Consider the following 16261-nt stretch of genomic DNA (forward strand, 5'->3'; position numbering starts at 1 on the left):
TCCTAGGACATTATTGATTAAATATTTATTATTTAATTAATTGATCATCATCCCCTAGTTTATTTATTTATTTAATTAACTATAGTCCAAATTGATAAAATCAAATGATAACCCAAAATTAACTTATCAATTAAATCCCTTTTCCTCTATTAAATTAAATAAATTCTCAAATCTATTTAATTTAATCCCATGTACTCATTTTATTAAATAAATCATTTAATATAATATCTTGTAGTGCTTGCCCCTAGTTCCCATTTTGTTATCCTTATCGAACTCTTTTAGGCCAATTTTATGCTTGATGTTTAGTAGCATTATTTTCAGATTTAGTTGATTACATGATGAGATTACTTGATACTTTATATTTCTGATGTGCATGACGGTTATCACAGTGTTTGTAGTTATTGATGATGATTAGTTAGATGAATTATCATATGTGTTTTCTTATGGATACTTACCCCATACTTGCATGTGTATGATGTGCATGTTTTTTTCTTTATGTATGGTGTTTTTGATGTGGTTAAGGAAGGGAGTCGTAATCACCTGCTAGTCAGGATCTACATGATGCACCACTTCCTACCATTTCCTGTTTAGTTTAGAATATTGTGCTTGTACATGCATGGATTTTATGTAGGTTGTAGGTACCAGGTATCGACTTTCCTGAATTACTAGGATGAGCATACCCTATCGCATTATCTCAATGGTAAGAGAGGTGTAATGCCCCGCCAAGGGATCCAAAGAATTTCACTGAGTTTGCCAAACAAATTTTTTTAAAAAACATGAAAGTAAAACCATTCATAACATTCATGGAAGAAATAGTAACATCCAACTGAAAGCAAACATAATATAACAAATTACATTCTTTAAGAATCCCTTAACATTGTAACACATCTAATTATAACTATTCATCTAACATCACATCCTTATGAAATAACAAGGATACATCCAACATTCTTAAACCATATACAAGTGTCCTTTTTGTAATTACATTTTAGTTTAGCTCAATTATCCTCTGTACATGATACAAGGTATGAAAAGCTTAAAAGAATAAACATCCAGGCAAATAAAATACATCATCCAATATTAATCCATGATGAAATTAAAGTAAATGAAACCATATGTCATAAATGATACATCATCGTCATAAAGATATAAACATCCATCATAAAAGATAACCATATATCAAAAACATAAATAACTAAGTGCACAGTTCCTCCCAACTATTAATAGCATCATTAGACCATCATGGATCTTAGCCATCCCTCCGTGCATAACATTCCAAAGCATCAAAGAGATCATCGGCTATTAATATAGTAGGAATGTCACTCCTAAAACATCCTACTAACATGCAAAGTAAAACATAAGATAACATCATCATATGCAAATCATCAATGTGAGAAACATACCAGTAAATACATCCATCATAAGGTATGCCATCTATCATAATGCTCCAAGAACAGAATGAAGATAAATACCAACCAAAAATACTCCAGCCACGGTGTCTCAGACAGATCTCAAATGATAAGAGTGGAAAAACACTACCACCCGACCACATGGAACCTAAGTGGTCCCTTCCCACCGTGCTGAGGAGATAATCTCAAGTCCCAAATAGGATATCAATTCACAAGCACAAATCTCTATAAGTCCAGGAATTCTAAAAGTATACTAACTCAAAGGTTCCATCACACAAAATTGACATCTAATTTCCAGAGGCACACAATGACATGTAGGAAACCTACTATGCAAGCGAAAAAGTGTCATCACATTTATCATGTACAAGTTATCCTAGTAGTTAGCTAAAATCCACGGGTCCATACTGATCTCGTGCGGCCACTAGTATCCTCTCATATTGACGAGGCATACTATGGAATGCAAGGTCGCAACCATGCATTCTCTCTACTTCCATCCTAGTCTATACAAGCACTCGAGGCATGGTCGAGAACATCAAACAATTATCTTTTTAGATTTATTTAATCCCCATTTAGTGTGTAAATATTATCACTTATTAACCAAACTTACAATGAGTTACCCTAGCAGCCACTTAGGGCTCTGGCCCCCATTGCAAGCCACTTTCTGACACTACAAGTAGATTACCTACCCTAAGCTCATGGAATCATAAATCACCACAGTCTTGTACAAGTGACTAAAAAGAAAATCCAAAAGATAATCCATAAAAAGAATCATCAAATATCCATGATAAAAGCATCAAATATCCACAATAAGAATCATCAAATCTCCAATATAAGAATCATCAAATCTCCATGAGCATCTAAAAAGCATCCATAGAAAATTATGACCACAACAGTTCTCTATTGGCAACTGAAGGCATCATTGATAATCAAAAGTATCCATTGGTTCTCAATAACCAAAATATATCTCAAAATAAGTCACAATATCCATTGGTTCTCAACAAGCAACCAAGAATATCTCAAAATCATACTGATCGAAGACTCCAAAATGGTTGAGTTAAATATGTCACAACATGACATCATCAAGAAATAAATCCACATTTCAGTCCCATCATGGTGACTAGAAAATAATCCAAAGATAACTGATTAATGACTCAAAAATGATTAGCTCAAGTATCTCTTACACATACATCTTAGCTTCACACATGAAGATTGATGAACAAATACAAACATTTTATAGAGCATACGATCACATTACCATGGTTGGGTTTATCAAGATCGAGACCAATTAAAATCAACATGCCATCACATTCATAACCCTCGAGCCTTTGGTAACAACCTAAGACTGGTCAACAATAGTCAACCCAAAATCCAAAACAAGAAGCATAGAAAATACACGATGCAGAAACATGTTTTGGTTTACTAATATCACATGAATGAGTTAAGTGTAGAGGTTTTCAGATTTCTGTTTGCAAATATACTTCAAGTGTCTTGAGTTTCATCATTTGACCTACAAGTCAACCCATTTGTTCTCCGATAGCATTATCCTAAGAATAACTTAAGGATAATTATTTACTCATTAAACTGATCATCATTGACCCTTAATCAACTTGTTCTCTTTATTTAACTATGATCCATATTCTAATTGATTAACTCTTCTTTAATGTTACTTGAACTTTTCACCATAAATCAAGGATCATTAATCGTTATATTATAAGAGAGCCAATTATCAATTTTCGAATAAGAGTATTATAACTTTATTAAAATGATCAATTTAATCAATCAATTAATATAGGTACACCATCCATGACCTATTACATTCTAATAATTTTCAATTAGAAACTTAATTAAGTATTACTAAAGTTTGAATCTTTTAATTTAATCGTTATCATCGTTGACAACCATATAATATCTAAAGTCATAAAACTTATCAACTTCGATATAGATAATCTACAATCTCATTAAAAGAATTATATCAATTAAATCTCTATTACATAACTTAATTATTAATTAAACCTAATTAACTCTTATTAATTGATTTAATTAATAGTTGCATAACCATAGCAACGTTCCTATTAATATCTATTGACTAATAACTAACTAGAATTATGTAAGATTAAGGTCAACTATAATTCAATACTCAAATGATCCTATTAATAATTCAATAATAATAATTTGTTAACATCTAATAAAAAGCTATATTGAGAATCTTATTAATAAATCTTTAATGATCACATTTGTCATACTTTCAATGAATACTAATATTCCCTTGATAAAACAATTAAAACTCTATTATCAATTAAATCTAATTAATTTTACGATTAAATTAACTAGTAGATATGTCAATAACTACATGATTATCAACTAATAATAGTTTCGTTCATTAAGAGTCAACTATGTATCATTCCATCAATGTTCAAATTATTACTTTACTAATAAAAAATTATAATAAATTTTCAATATTAATATCTCAACTAAATACCTCCTATATTGGTTGATAAATAGATGAATTATACTTCTTCTACTATTAATTGATCTTAATTAAATTAGATTAGTTAATAAATCATATAAAACTAATGCATAAAAATAAGATTCTACTAAGGAAAGATTTCAATAATATCTTTAATTCATTCCATGCTTTGATATATATTATTTTTGTAAACTTTAAGCATAAAGAACTCTTGGTTATGGGAAATGGAGAAATATTTGTCCTTGAATAAAATAGTCCCAGTATGATAGCCATATCTCCCTAATGAACTGTTGGATTGGGCTGAAATTAAAATATGTTGAAGAGGGCCAAGTTTTGTCAATTTTGACTGGAGCGATTGAATAGATTCGATCATGATAAAAAGTTATGAATGACTGAGTTCGGGTCTATCCAAGGGGCAGCGATAGGGCAGTTTGTGATGAATTAAGAATTTCTCCTAAAAGGGTAATTGTTCTCTAAATTTACCCATTCATCCATCTAATAGGTTTGTCCATACGCATTTGAAAATATAATTTGATAGAAAGATTACATCTAACCATTCAAATTTTCAACTTAGAATTTCTATTTTAATTTCAAATCTTGTCTATCTAATTTCACAATATAAATTCGAACCCAAACCCGATTAAGATCTAATTTCTTTCTCATTTGGAACTAGGGTTTTTCTATTGTTTTCTTCTCAACCAAATAAAATATCTAGATTCCAATTTCAAATTGTAGATTCAATCACAAAGAGTATTCATACACATATAAAAAACACGATGAAGACAGGAAGAGAAATAGTGCAAAGAGAGTATGTGAATATCACAAGTGCACCTGGACACTGATGCTGAATTTGCCATGCCTCAGAAGTCCATAGAAAATCCCTTCCTTCTCCATCATTCGCAATTCTTCCAAGATCCAAGCCAACCGAATCCTCCAAGTGACTAGAAGTGCTAAAAGGAGCATAGAAGCAAGTAGAAAATATATGAGTATATGAATCTTCTCCAATGCATGTAAGCTTTGAAGATTTCATTTTAGCTTGTAGCTTGTAGCTTGCATTTAAGCTTGTCCAAACATATTAGGAGAGCCTCAATTTAAAGGCCTCTAAGATGCATCTAGAGTGTCTCTAGAAACAACTAGAAGATAAGCATGACAACCAAGCATGGGTCTTTTCCAACCTTCTAGATAAGTCTTAAGGTTGTAGACACCATGTGCTCAAATAAAATGCTAACTTGTAAGTGTAGACAACTAGTGCATTCTTAGAGTGCAAATTTCTGTATTGTCTACATGACAACTCCCGAGAATTTGCCAACTCCTATGTGAGCAAATATTAAAATAATGCACAATCATTAATATAATATTTACTTTACTCTTTCCAATTTAATTAATTAATTTATTAAATCTCATGCACTAACTTTAATAACTCCACTTTTCAATCTTAATATATTTATATTTTAATCACATGAAATCTAGAATCTTTTAATAATTTTAATATATTTTTCACTTTTAAATTTCATTTTCCAAAACCTAATTGCTAAAATATTTATTAGCTTTAATAATACTATTATTTAGTCATTTATTTAAAAATGAACTCCAAATATATTATTATTAAAATACATTTCAAATTTAAACTTTAAACTTTTATTTTCAAATTTAATTATTTTATTTAATTAATTTTCTAATTAATTAAATAAAATAAATATTAAAATACCATATTAATTTTTCATTAAATTAAACCATTAATTAAATCTTTTAATTAGGCTTAATTAATAGAAAATACATCAAAGACTCTCAAGGTAAAAATATGAAAACCCATCATGGCCAAAATACCTACAAAATCAAACCAAGGGTTTAAATCATGAATTACGTTATCCAACGTATTTAGAGGGTACTCAGCTCAGATACTTGTCCTAATTTTTTAATTAGAACAAATGGCTTAACGGGTTAGAATTTGGACTTGAGAATTTATCTCCCCTCTCTTATCATTGAGATAATGTGATAGGGTACGCTCATCCTGGCAATTCAGGGAAGTCGATACCCGGTACCTGCAACCTGCATAAAAACCACACATGTACAAGCACAATATATTAAACTAAATAGGCAATGGCAGAAAGTGGTGCATCGTGTAGATCCCAATTAGCAGGTGACTATGACTCCCTTCCTTAACCACATCAGACACACCATACAAAAGCAAACACACAAAACAAACACACACACCATACACATGCAAGTATGGGGTAAATGTCTATAAGAAAACACATATGATAATAAATCATCTTACTAATCATCATTAATAACTGAAAGCAATGTAATAATCATCATGCATACATGAAATGTAAAGTCTAAGTAATCTCATCATATAATAAACTGAATCCATAGCACAATATCTAATAGTCTCAAAAGAATGTTGCTAACCAACAGCATAAAACTAGCTCTAAAAGACTTCAACAATGATAACAAAATGTGAACCAGGGGCAGGAACTACAAGAGGAGAGATAAATTCTTAAGTCCAAATCCTAAACCTCTAAACCATTTGTCCTAATTGACAATTAGGACAAGTATCTGAGTTGTGTATCCTCCAAATGCATCGAATGATGTTGATTTGTGATTATAACCCTTTAGTTTGATTTTGTATGTGTTTTCTTTGATGGGTTTCGTATGTTGTTTTATGAGTCTTTAGTGGATTTTCTATTAATTAAGTCTAATTAAAAGATTAAATTAATGATTTAATTTAATGGAAAATTATTATGATATTTTAAATATTTAATTATATTTAATTAATTAGAAAATTAATTAAATAAAATGAATTAAATTTTGGAGATAAAAGTCATAAGTCTAAATTTAGAACGTGATAATATTTAGTTAATTTAATAATAATATATTTAGAGTTCATTTTTAAATAAATGCTAAATATTATTATTATTTGAGTTAATAAATATTTTATCAATTAAGTTTCTAAAATTAATTAAAAAGTGAAAAGATATTAAATTATTAAATTCTATATCACATAATGCGTGCATGAGTTTAAAATATGAGAAATTAATTTAAAAAGATAAAACAAGTATATTTAATAAGGATATTTTAATTGCATAAAGTTCGTGCATGATATTAAATTTAATTAATTAATCAAAAGTCAAGTGAAGTGAAAAAAATTAAATAAAGTAATTTAATAATTCATTTCATGTGCATGAAAAAGATTAATGCAAGATAAAGAAAAGAAAAATAAAAGTTAATTTAGAGTTTGAGTCTTGTGAGCAAGGAGTCCTCTCAGGTGAACGCACAATTAGTGCCCCGATTTGAGGAGAGAACTCCTTATCACCAATTGAGGGTTCATTTTTGAGGGACGCAAATTTTGGGAGCAAATTGGGAAGTGAACTTTGGAAGGGTATTTTTGAAAAAGTTTCAGAGAGAAGTTTTTGGGTAGAAGTGAATTCTCTCACAATTTTTGGGTGGTTGCGCATTAGCATCAGGCTCAGTAGGGTCTTGTGTTTCAACCACTAAATGATTTATGCAATTCAATACGTTCTATCTACTTTGTGCTTTTAAAAAAATTGTTTTCTCAAATCTTGTTGCATGAATCTTGCCAACCTTCATTCTAAATATTTTTCTATTCAATTTCATCTGTAAATCCAAATTGAAAAATTATTTAGAAAACCTCATTCAACAATTAAAAGAAATTAGAATTAAATCGGATTTTGGGTTTGAATTAAAATGGAATTGAGAAATTTTAAATTTAGAAAAAGGTTGATTTTGGAAATGAAAATCCTAGAATGAAAATTCGAATGGTTCAACTTATTTTTCCTATCAGTCTAAATTGCAATAATTTATTAAAAAATTATATATAAATATAATAATAAGTTATATATTATTAAACCTTAATAATGTTGAAGGGGGTTTGTTTATAACATAATCTATATAAATAATTTTTTTTTAAAATATGTTTTTACACATATTGAATCAGAGTGGGGGGGTCTTGTTTTTATTTTTATTTTTAAAAATAAAAAATTATATATATATATATATATATATATATATATATATATATATATATATACACACACACACACACACACACACACATATATATATACATATATATACATATATATATATACATATATATAAATACATATATATACATATATATATACATATACATATATACATATACATATACATATATACATATACATATATATATATATACATATATACATATACATATATATATATATATATATACATATACATATATACATATATATATATACATACATATATATATATACATACATATATATATATATATACATATATATATATATATATATATATATATATACATACATATATATATATATATATATATACATACATATACATACATACATATACATACATACATACATACATATATATATATATATATAATATGTTGGGAGGGGGGTTTTACCCCACCCCATCCCCACTCACCTACGCCGGCGGCAGTCGTACCCACTATCGCAGGCCCTGCGATAGAGGTAGGCTGCACGACCTTTTTTAATTAACCCAACGGCTTATTATATGCACTGTGCAAGTTGTATTTAATTTAATTTTTAAAAATTATTAACTTTATTAATAATATTTGTTAATAAGTTTAGTAATATTGTTAATTTTTATTTTAATTAATAATATTTAATATTTAATATTACTTAAAATTTTTTATTATTAATTATTAATTTAAATATTAATGCATAGATAAATTTTAATTAGTTTTATGATTTATTAATTAATTAAATTAAATTTAAATTAAGATTGGTTAATAATTGGAGTAATCTAATAAATTATTAATCAATTTAAATAAATGGGTTATAATTAGGTCAAATTAACAGGGGAGTATATTTAAGGAAAGTGAATTCATTTTATTATGATAATAATTTTTAATAAATTAGAATTAATTCATTGAGAGATCATTAGTTATAATCTTAATGATTTAAGAAATTCAAACATTTACCCATAGAGTATTTTAAGGAAATTGATTTCAAAAAAATTATTATAGTGGTAAATGATGGATTGTTTCTACTTGAAACATACATTAAACTGGAAACTGGAACCTTACATTTAGTTCAGCTATATGTTTTTGAATCAAACCAAATTGTGAGATTATGATGTTTTCTATGTACTATCTATGTTTTGGGGTTTCGAGTTGTCATAACATTGACCAGTTTAGGTTGTTACTAGAGGCTTGGGAGTTATGAATTTGTGATGTCATGTTGATGTTTTGATCTTAATCTCTTAGCCAAACTATGGTAATGTGATGGTGTGCTCTATGATATGTTGTAATCACTGGTTGTTATCGCTTTCCAGTCTTCTTGTATGAAGCTGAGGTGTATGTATATGAGGTACCTGACTAAACCATTTTTGAGTCTCGATCAGTTATGTTTGATTTTCTTTCTAGTCACTTTGAGAGGATTGGGGTGTTTTGAATGGTTTGTTCTTGATGATGTCATTTTGTGACATGTTTGACTTGACCATTTAGAGTCTTCGATCAATATTATTTTGGGATGCATTTTGGATGCTCATTGAGAACCAATGGATGTTGTGATTTACTTTGGGATGTTTTTTGGTTGCTCATTGAGAACCAATGGATATTGTGATTTATTATTTGATGCCTTTTAGTTGCTCATTGAGAAGTGTTGTGATCATTATGATTGTCTTTTGGTTCTTTCTAGTTGCTCGTGGAGAATTGGTGTGATTATTGTGGATTATGTTTTGATGCTTTGCAGTCACTTTTATAGGATTGAGGTGATTTTATGTGATTATTGATTTGTGCTTTTATTGAGCCTAGGGTAGGTAATCTATATGCAGTGTTGGGAAGTGACTTCCAATGGGGGATGGGGCCCTAAGTGGCTACTAGGAGAACTCATTGTAAGTTGTTTTAATAAGTGAAAACATTACACTAAATGAGAGTAAAACGAACCTAATAATATAATTGTATGTTCTCACCCATGCCTCAAGTGCTAGTACAAACTAGGATGGGAGTAGAGAGAACACTTGATTACAACCTTTCATTTCATATTATGCCTCATCAGTACGAGAGGATACTAGTGGCCGCATAGGGATCACTAGGGACCCTAGAGTCTTAAGCTAACTGCCAGGGTAATTCCTACATGATTTGTACGATGACACTTACTTGCTTAAATAGTAGATTCCTACGTGTCTTTGTGTGCCTCTGGGTCTAGATGTTGATCTATGTTGGAACCTTTAAGTTAGTATACTTTTAGGATTTCCTAGACTTAGAGTTTATTTGTGTTATGTGATTTGATATCCTATTTGAGACTTGAGACTATCTCCTTAGTGTGGTGGGAGTGGACCATTTAGGTTCCATGAGGTTTGGTGGTAGTGCTTTTTACTCTTACCATTGAGATCCATCCGTAGTCATTGTGGCTAGAGCTTCTTGGGATGCTTGCTTATCATGTTTAGATGATTTTATTTACTAACACATTTCCTTATATTGATGATTAGCATGTGATAGATGATGTTATCTACTTTGTAGGATCATATTATGCTTTATTCTAGCATGTTAGATTTTTTTATGCATATGTTGTAGCATGTTTTAGGAGTGATGTACCTATTATGATAGTACCGATGATTTTTTTAGTGACTTGGGATGTTATGCATGGGGTATGGATAGGGCCCATGATGGTCTAATGATGCTATTGATGGTTGGGAGGAATCGTGCACTTAGTTAGTTGTATTTTATGATGGATAGTTGTATTTCATGTTGAATGTATATATCTTTTATGATGGATGGATGTATCATGTATGTTATTAGTTTCAGTTATTTTACTATACTTTGTATCATGGATTTGAGGAGGATGATGTATCTTTATTTCTATTTCTACATATGTATATTCTTTTAGCATTTCATACACTATGACATGTACAGTGAATGATTGAGCATTCTGAATTAATTTGCCAATAGGCATTCAAAATAAATGTATATTATGGACTTTGGACTTTCTGTTATTCTTTTTTATGGATGTGGTAGTTGTTAGACTTAGTATTAAATTAGATTTAAATGTAATTCAACATCATGAGATCCTTAAGAAATGTAACCTATTATGTATGCTTTAGTTGATTGTATGTTATTGCTTCCACTACTAGATGTTTGATGTGTATGTTGTTCTTTCTTACTTTAAAAAAAAAAAATTGTTCGCAAACTTAGTAAGACTTTAGTTCATTTCTTTTAGGTCCTTTGGTGGGGCGTTACATATCTAAACCCCTAAAACATCCCTAAAAACTTATCTTTATCCCTAATCCAATCCATTCACCAATACTAACCTCACTTAGCCTCCTAACTAACCCATCCCATCAAAGCTAAGCCACTTGCTACCTAACCCATTTTTAAAGCTAATCCTTATTCCCCCTCCTAAAAATGTGCATAACTTTAAGCAAGGGTTAAGACTTGCTAACCCAAACCAAAGTCAAAAAGTCTCCCATCCCTATCCAAGAGCATTAATGGCTCTTACATGCCATTAATGCCTCTTACATGCCATTAATGCCTCTTACATCCCTCTTTATTACTTTTACATGTCTCTTACACACTCAACCTCCCTCATCACTCCCTTTAACTAACCCTTAACCTATCCTCTCACACTCATCCTCCTTGTGACAAGTGTCACTCCCCTATTGACTCTAAACAAGCACAATCCATGTGTTTCCCTTTGAGTGTATCCTAGCCCTCCCTCACCATTATTCTATCCTTGCATCCTAACCCTCCATCTCACTACCCCTCAACCTATAAATAAAGCCCTTCCCTCTCAAAATTCATCAACCACCTTCATGCAAACTTATAATACTCTTTTGAGAGCCTAAAAACTACCAAAATACCATCATAATGTTGAAATCCCTCCATACCTCCATTGTTGAAACCCTCATCTAGTAAACCCCCCACCTATTGGAAGATTGAACACAAAGTGAGCATACATCCCCTCCCAATCTAGGACATAGCTTCATCATCGTGGGAAGAACTTGAGGAGTTTACCATTCTTGGTCTACTTTCCTCCATGGTGTCCTCCTTGGTCCTATCATAAGTGTTAGCTTGTTTAGTTATGTGAATGCTTTCATTTATTAAGTAGTATTCAATATAGCACTACTAGATTAAGTGATACAACTATCTGATAGGAAGAGATAGATACACCAAGATAAGGGACTAAGAGAAGAGATAAATAAAGTGAGTCTTCCAAAATTTGATGGATCAAAAAGAACTACAACACACTGATGAGTACAAATGTTGGATACATATCTTTCCTTAAATCCTATGACAGAAAAAGGTGGTATCCAATTTGTTGCCCTTCATTTAATAGGAGTAGTACAATATTGGTGGCAACATGGCCTTGGCAACTAGGGACATAAAAAAATTAAGAGTTATGATGAATTCACCCAAAAACTCATAAAGTGATTTGATCGAATAGACTTAGAATGGTACTTCAAAAGATTAACCCAACTTAGAAAAGAAGGATTAGTGATGGAATTTTCTAGGGAATTTGAAAGGTTATCAGCCAAGGAACCTAAAATATCACAAAAGAGACTCACCTATTTATTTATAGATTGGTTGAAGGAATTAATCAAGAGCACAATGGGAGCACATGAACAAAAAAATTTAGAAGATGCAATCCAAAAGGCATTAAAATTTGACACGCACCCATCAAAGAATAGGTCTAAGAACCATGCGTCAAGCAAATATTCTAGAAATTATGAAAAAGAAAGAAAACACTCTAAGGAATTTTAGAAAAAATAGTTATGTTACCATTGCAAGGAACCATGGCAATGTGGCCATAAATGCAGAACAAAGCTCAAAAGCTATCATGACAAACTAAAAAGAATTTTTTTTAATGATTTTATTGCAAGGAAAGTTGGGAACCAGGAAACATATATGGAAAGAGAATCTGAGTTTGAAAAATGGATGCCGCACTTGATGAGGAAGTAAAAGGAAAGATGAACAAGAGACCTAAATATAATCAAGAGAGTCATAAAGATGCAAAGGACCAACAAGAACTAGATGAGTTGCAATTCTAGAGGTGATTCAATAAAGAAAAGTAAACTTTATATATATATATATATATATATATATATATATATATATATATATATATATATATATATATATATATATATATATATATATATATATATATATAAAATAAAGAATAATTAGTGAATCTAATTACATCCTAAGTAGACCACCTTGATGGATGTCAAGTGCTTCCATCAAGGTCGAGAGGGCCAAAGTTTTGCTCTTGGGCTTAGGTAGGATATTTAAGAGAAAAAATATTTCCATCTAAGTAGATCACCTTGATGGATGCCAAAGTGTTGCTTTCAAGGCCAAGAGGGCCAAAGTTTTGCTCTTGGGCTTAAATTGGGAAAATAATCTTAAGATGGACATCTAAGTAGACCACCTTGATGGAATGGTATAATATTTTCATCAAAGCCAAGAGGGCCAAAGTTTTTCTCTTAGGCTTAGATTGGTCAAGTTAAGAAAAAATTGACATCATGTCAACTTAATTCAGTTAAGAATCTGCCAAGTAGACCACCTCAGTGGATGATTGATGTCTTCCATTGAGGCCAAGGGGGTAAATTTTAAAATGATTACTTGTTCTTGTAGTATTCATGATCAATAAAATGTACTAGGGAAATATGTTTTGTAGATCATTCCCTTTACTCTACTTCATTGTAAGGAATAAATTATAAAGGATCAATACAAAATATATGATATATTTGCATTGTGTATGGTTCATGTCTTCATCTGTCTACATCATGTTTGCTTTGTGTTTTCATTCATTAAATATGTATATCTAATAAATTTTCTAGGTCTTTTGTATGAAATACATTTTGTACCCATGAAGAAGCCTATGTATGAGTGATATTGCTCGAGGAAAATTAATTTTGAGAAGGGGAGACTATCATGACCCCTCCTAAAAGGGAATCCTACAATTATAACTAAATAAAATTATATAGTAATAGTTCATGTTGTGGTATCCACAACACACACCCCATTCCTCACTAGGAATGGGGACCCCCTACTTTTTCTAACTCTCAAACTCATAGTTTGGGAGTCTGAAGAAGAAATCTTGGTTAAATAAGTTGAAAAAAAAATCTCATGCGCACACATATCGAGGCACATATGCATGCAAAGAAAGAAGGAAGGGAAGTTATAAAAACCCCCTCCCCCCTTTGTTTTTTTTTGTTTTTTGATGTTGAAGAAGTAGAGCTGAGGAGGGAAAGGTATGGAAACCTTCCCCCCTCCACCTTTCACGTGACCTAGCACTCTCGCGCGTGTGACTAGAAGAGGAAGCGCGTGATGCAGTGCTGCGCATGCCCTTTTGGACACGTGCGCGCTGCAGCACTGCGATGCCCTTCTGGGCCATGCACACAAGTCACTGCTGTCACACCCTTTTTGGACACATGGCAGTGGGCTGCTGCATGCGCCTTTTGGGCCACGCGGTGGCTGCCGTCGCTACACCCTTTTGGAATTGTGGTGGCATGCCATTGCATGGGCCTTTTGGGCAGCACACGGCTACTGTCGCGGTGCCCTTCTGGATGTGCACATGCGACGGTTGTTGCGCCCCTCTGGGCCGCACATGTGCCGCCGCCGTTGCACCCCTCTCAGACGCACGCGCTGCCACATTTCAACCACCATATTTTAAAAAAAAAAATTATTATTAATTTTTTTAATAAGTTAAAAACCCAAAACCCAAAATATATATATATATATATATATAAAATAACTAAATAAAATAAAATCACAACAAATAAAAGCAAGATGACCCACTGCAGGCAATCCCATAACTCTGCTCAAGAGAATGATTGAATATCCAATGTCATCCTTCATGTATCCTTGAGCCATATCTACTTCACTGATTGTATTTCCCCAAGGTGGCTTCTCAATGAAGTATGAGGAATATATGATGTCGATGGCCTCCAAGTGATGATCCTTATCCCATCTCTCAATTACTTCATATGAAGCCTGATAAATTGATCAGCTCTAGATAAGTGCAAAACTCTCTCGATATTATCAGGTCGTAGATCTAAAACCACTTCCCCAATTACGCTCTTTACCACCCTTTCCTCGAGAGCAAAATGTCAAGATAAGGTCATAATCAATTTAGTTGATTGAACGGTCCCAGGATGTGATGCCACATTTACCAATCCAGACTGGATTAAGGTGAATCTCAAAGAAGATCTTTCAGTTGGGTTATTACAAACCCTCAAAAATTCTCCCAAGTCCATGTGTCCAAGTTCTGTGTCTTTGATCTCAGAGTGTTCATTGTGCAATCATGACTTTGGGGTTATGCCTTGGAACTTGTGCACAACAGGCTTTGCTATTGATCTAAATGTGGATGCCATTTGATTATATTACCTGTATGTCACAAAGAAAAAGAAAAATTTAATTACTAGATACATATAAAACATTTCTAGAATATCATTTAAAAAAAAAATGTTTTATATGTATCTAGTAATTAAATTGTTCTTTTTCTTTGTGACATACAGGTAATATAATCAAATGGCATCCACATTCAGATCAATAGCAAAGCTTGTTGTGCACAAGTTCCAAGGCATAACCCCGAAGTCATGATTGCACAATGAACACTCTGAGATCAAAGACACAAAACTTGGACACATGGACTTGGGAGAATTTTTGAGGGTTTGTAATAACCCAACTGAAAGATCTTCTTTGAGATTCACCTTAATCCAGTCTTGATTGGTAAATGTAGCATCACATCCTGGGACCGTTCAATCAACTGAATTGATTATGACCTTATCTTGACATTTTGTTCTCGAGGAAAGGGTGGTAAAGAGCGTAATTGGGGAAGTGGTTTTAGATCTACGACCTGATAATATTGAGAGAGTTTTTCACTTATCTAGAGATGATCAATTTATCAGGCTTCATATGAAGCAGTTGAGAGGTGGGATAAGGATCATCACCTGGAGGCCATCGACATCATATATTCCTCATACTTCATTGAGAAGCCACCTTGGCGAAATACAATCAGTGAAGTAGATATGGCTCAAGGATACATGAAGGATGACATTGGATATTCAATCATTCTCTTAAGCAGAGTTATGGGATTGCCTGCAGTGGGTCATCTTGCTCCATTCATGGTTAACTTCATTGAAACCATCAAACATGCAAAGATGCCACTAGATTAGGCCACCACACTTAGTGAGAATGTGTGTGATTAGTTGCAGATAGTAAAGGACAAGAAAAAGTTTTATTTGACTTCTTATGTGGTATATCTACTTGTAGCAAGAGCCACTGACTATCCTGGGTTGTACAAAAAGCGCAGTGTGCAGGACCCTAACATATGGCCGTATATAGTTTATCCTTAGCTAGTTAAGAAAAAGA

General features: G+C 31.8%; 1 pseudogene; it reads right to left on the reverse strand.

Moving 5' to 3' along the window:
• LOC149529460 (uncharacterized) overlaps positions 1–14282 on the reverse strand; it is a 63045-nt pseudogene extending 48763 nt beyond the window's left edge.
• Between the last annotated feature and the right edge of the window lie 1979 nt (positions 14283–16261).

Source organism: Cupressus sempervirens, chromosome 11, assembly GCF_028749045.1.
Source record: "Cupressus sempervirens isolate cs-2001-9-10 chromosome 11, ASM2874904v1, whole genome shotgun sequence".
Classification (NCBI taxonomy): Eukaryota; Viridiplantae; Streptophyta; class Pinopsida; order Cupressales; family Cupressaceae; genus Cupressus; species Cupressus sempervirens.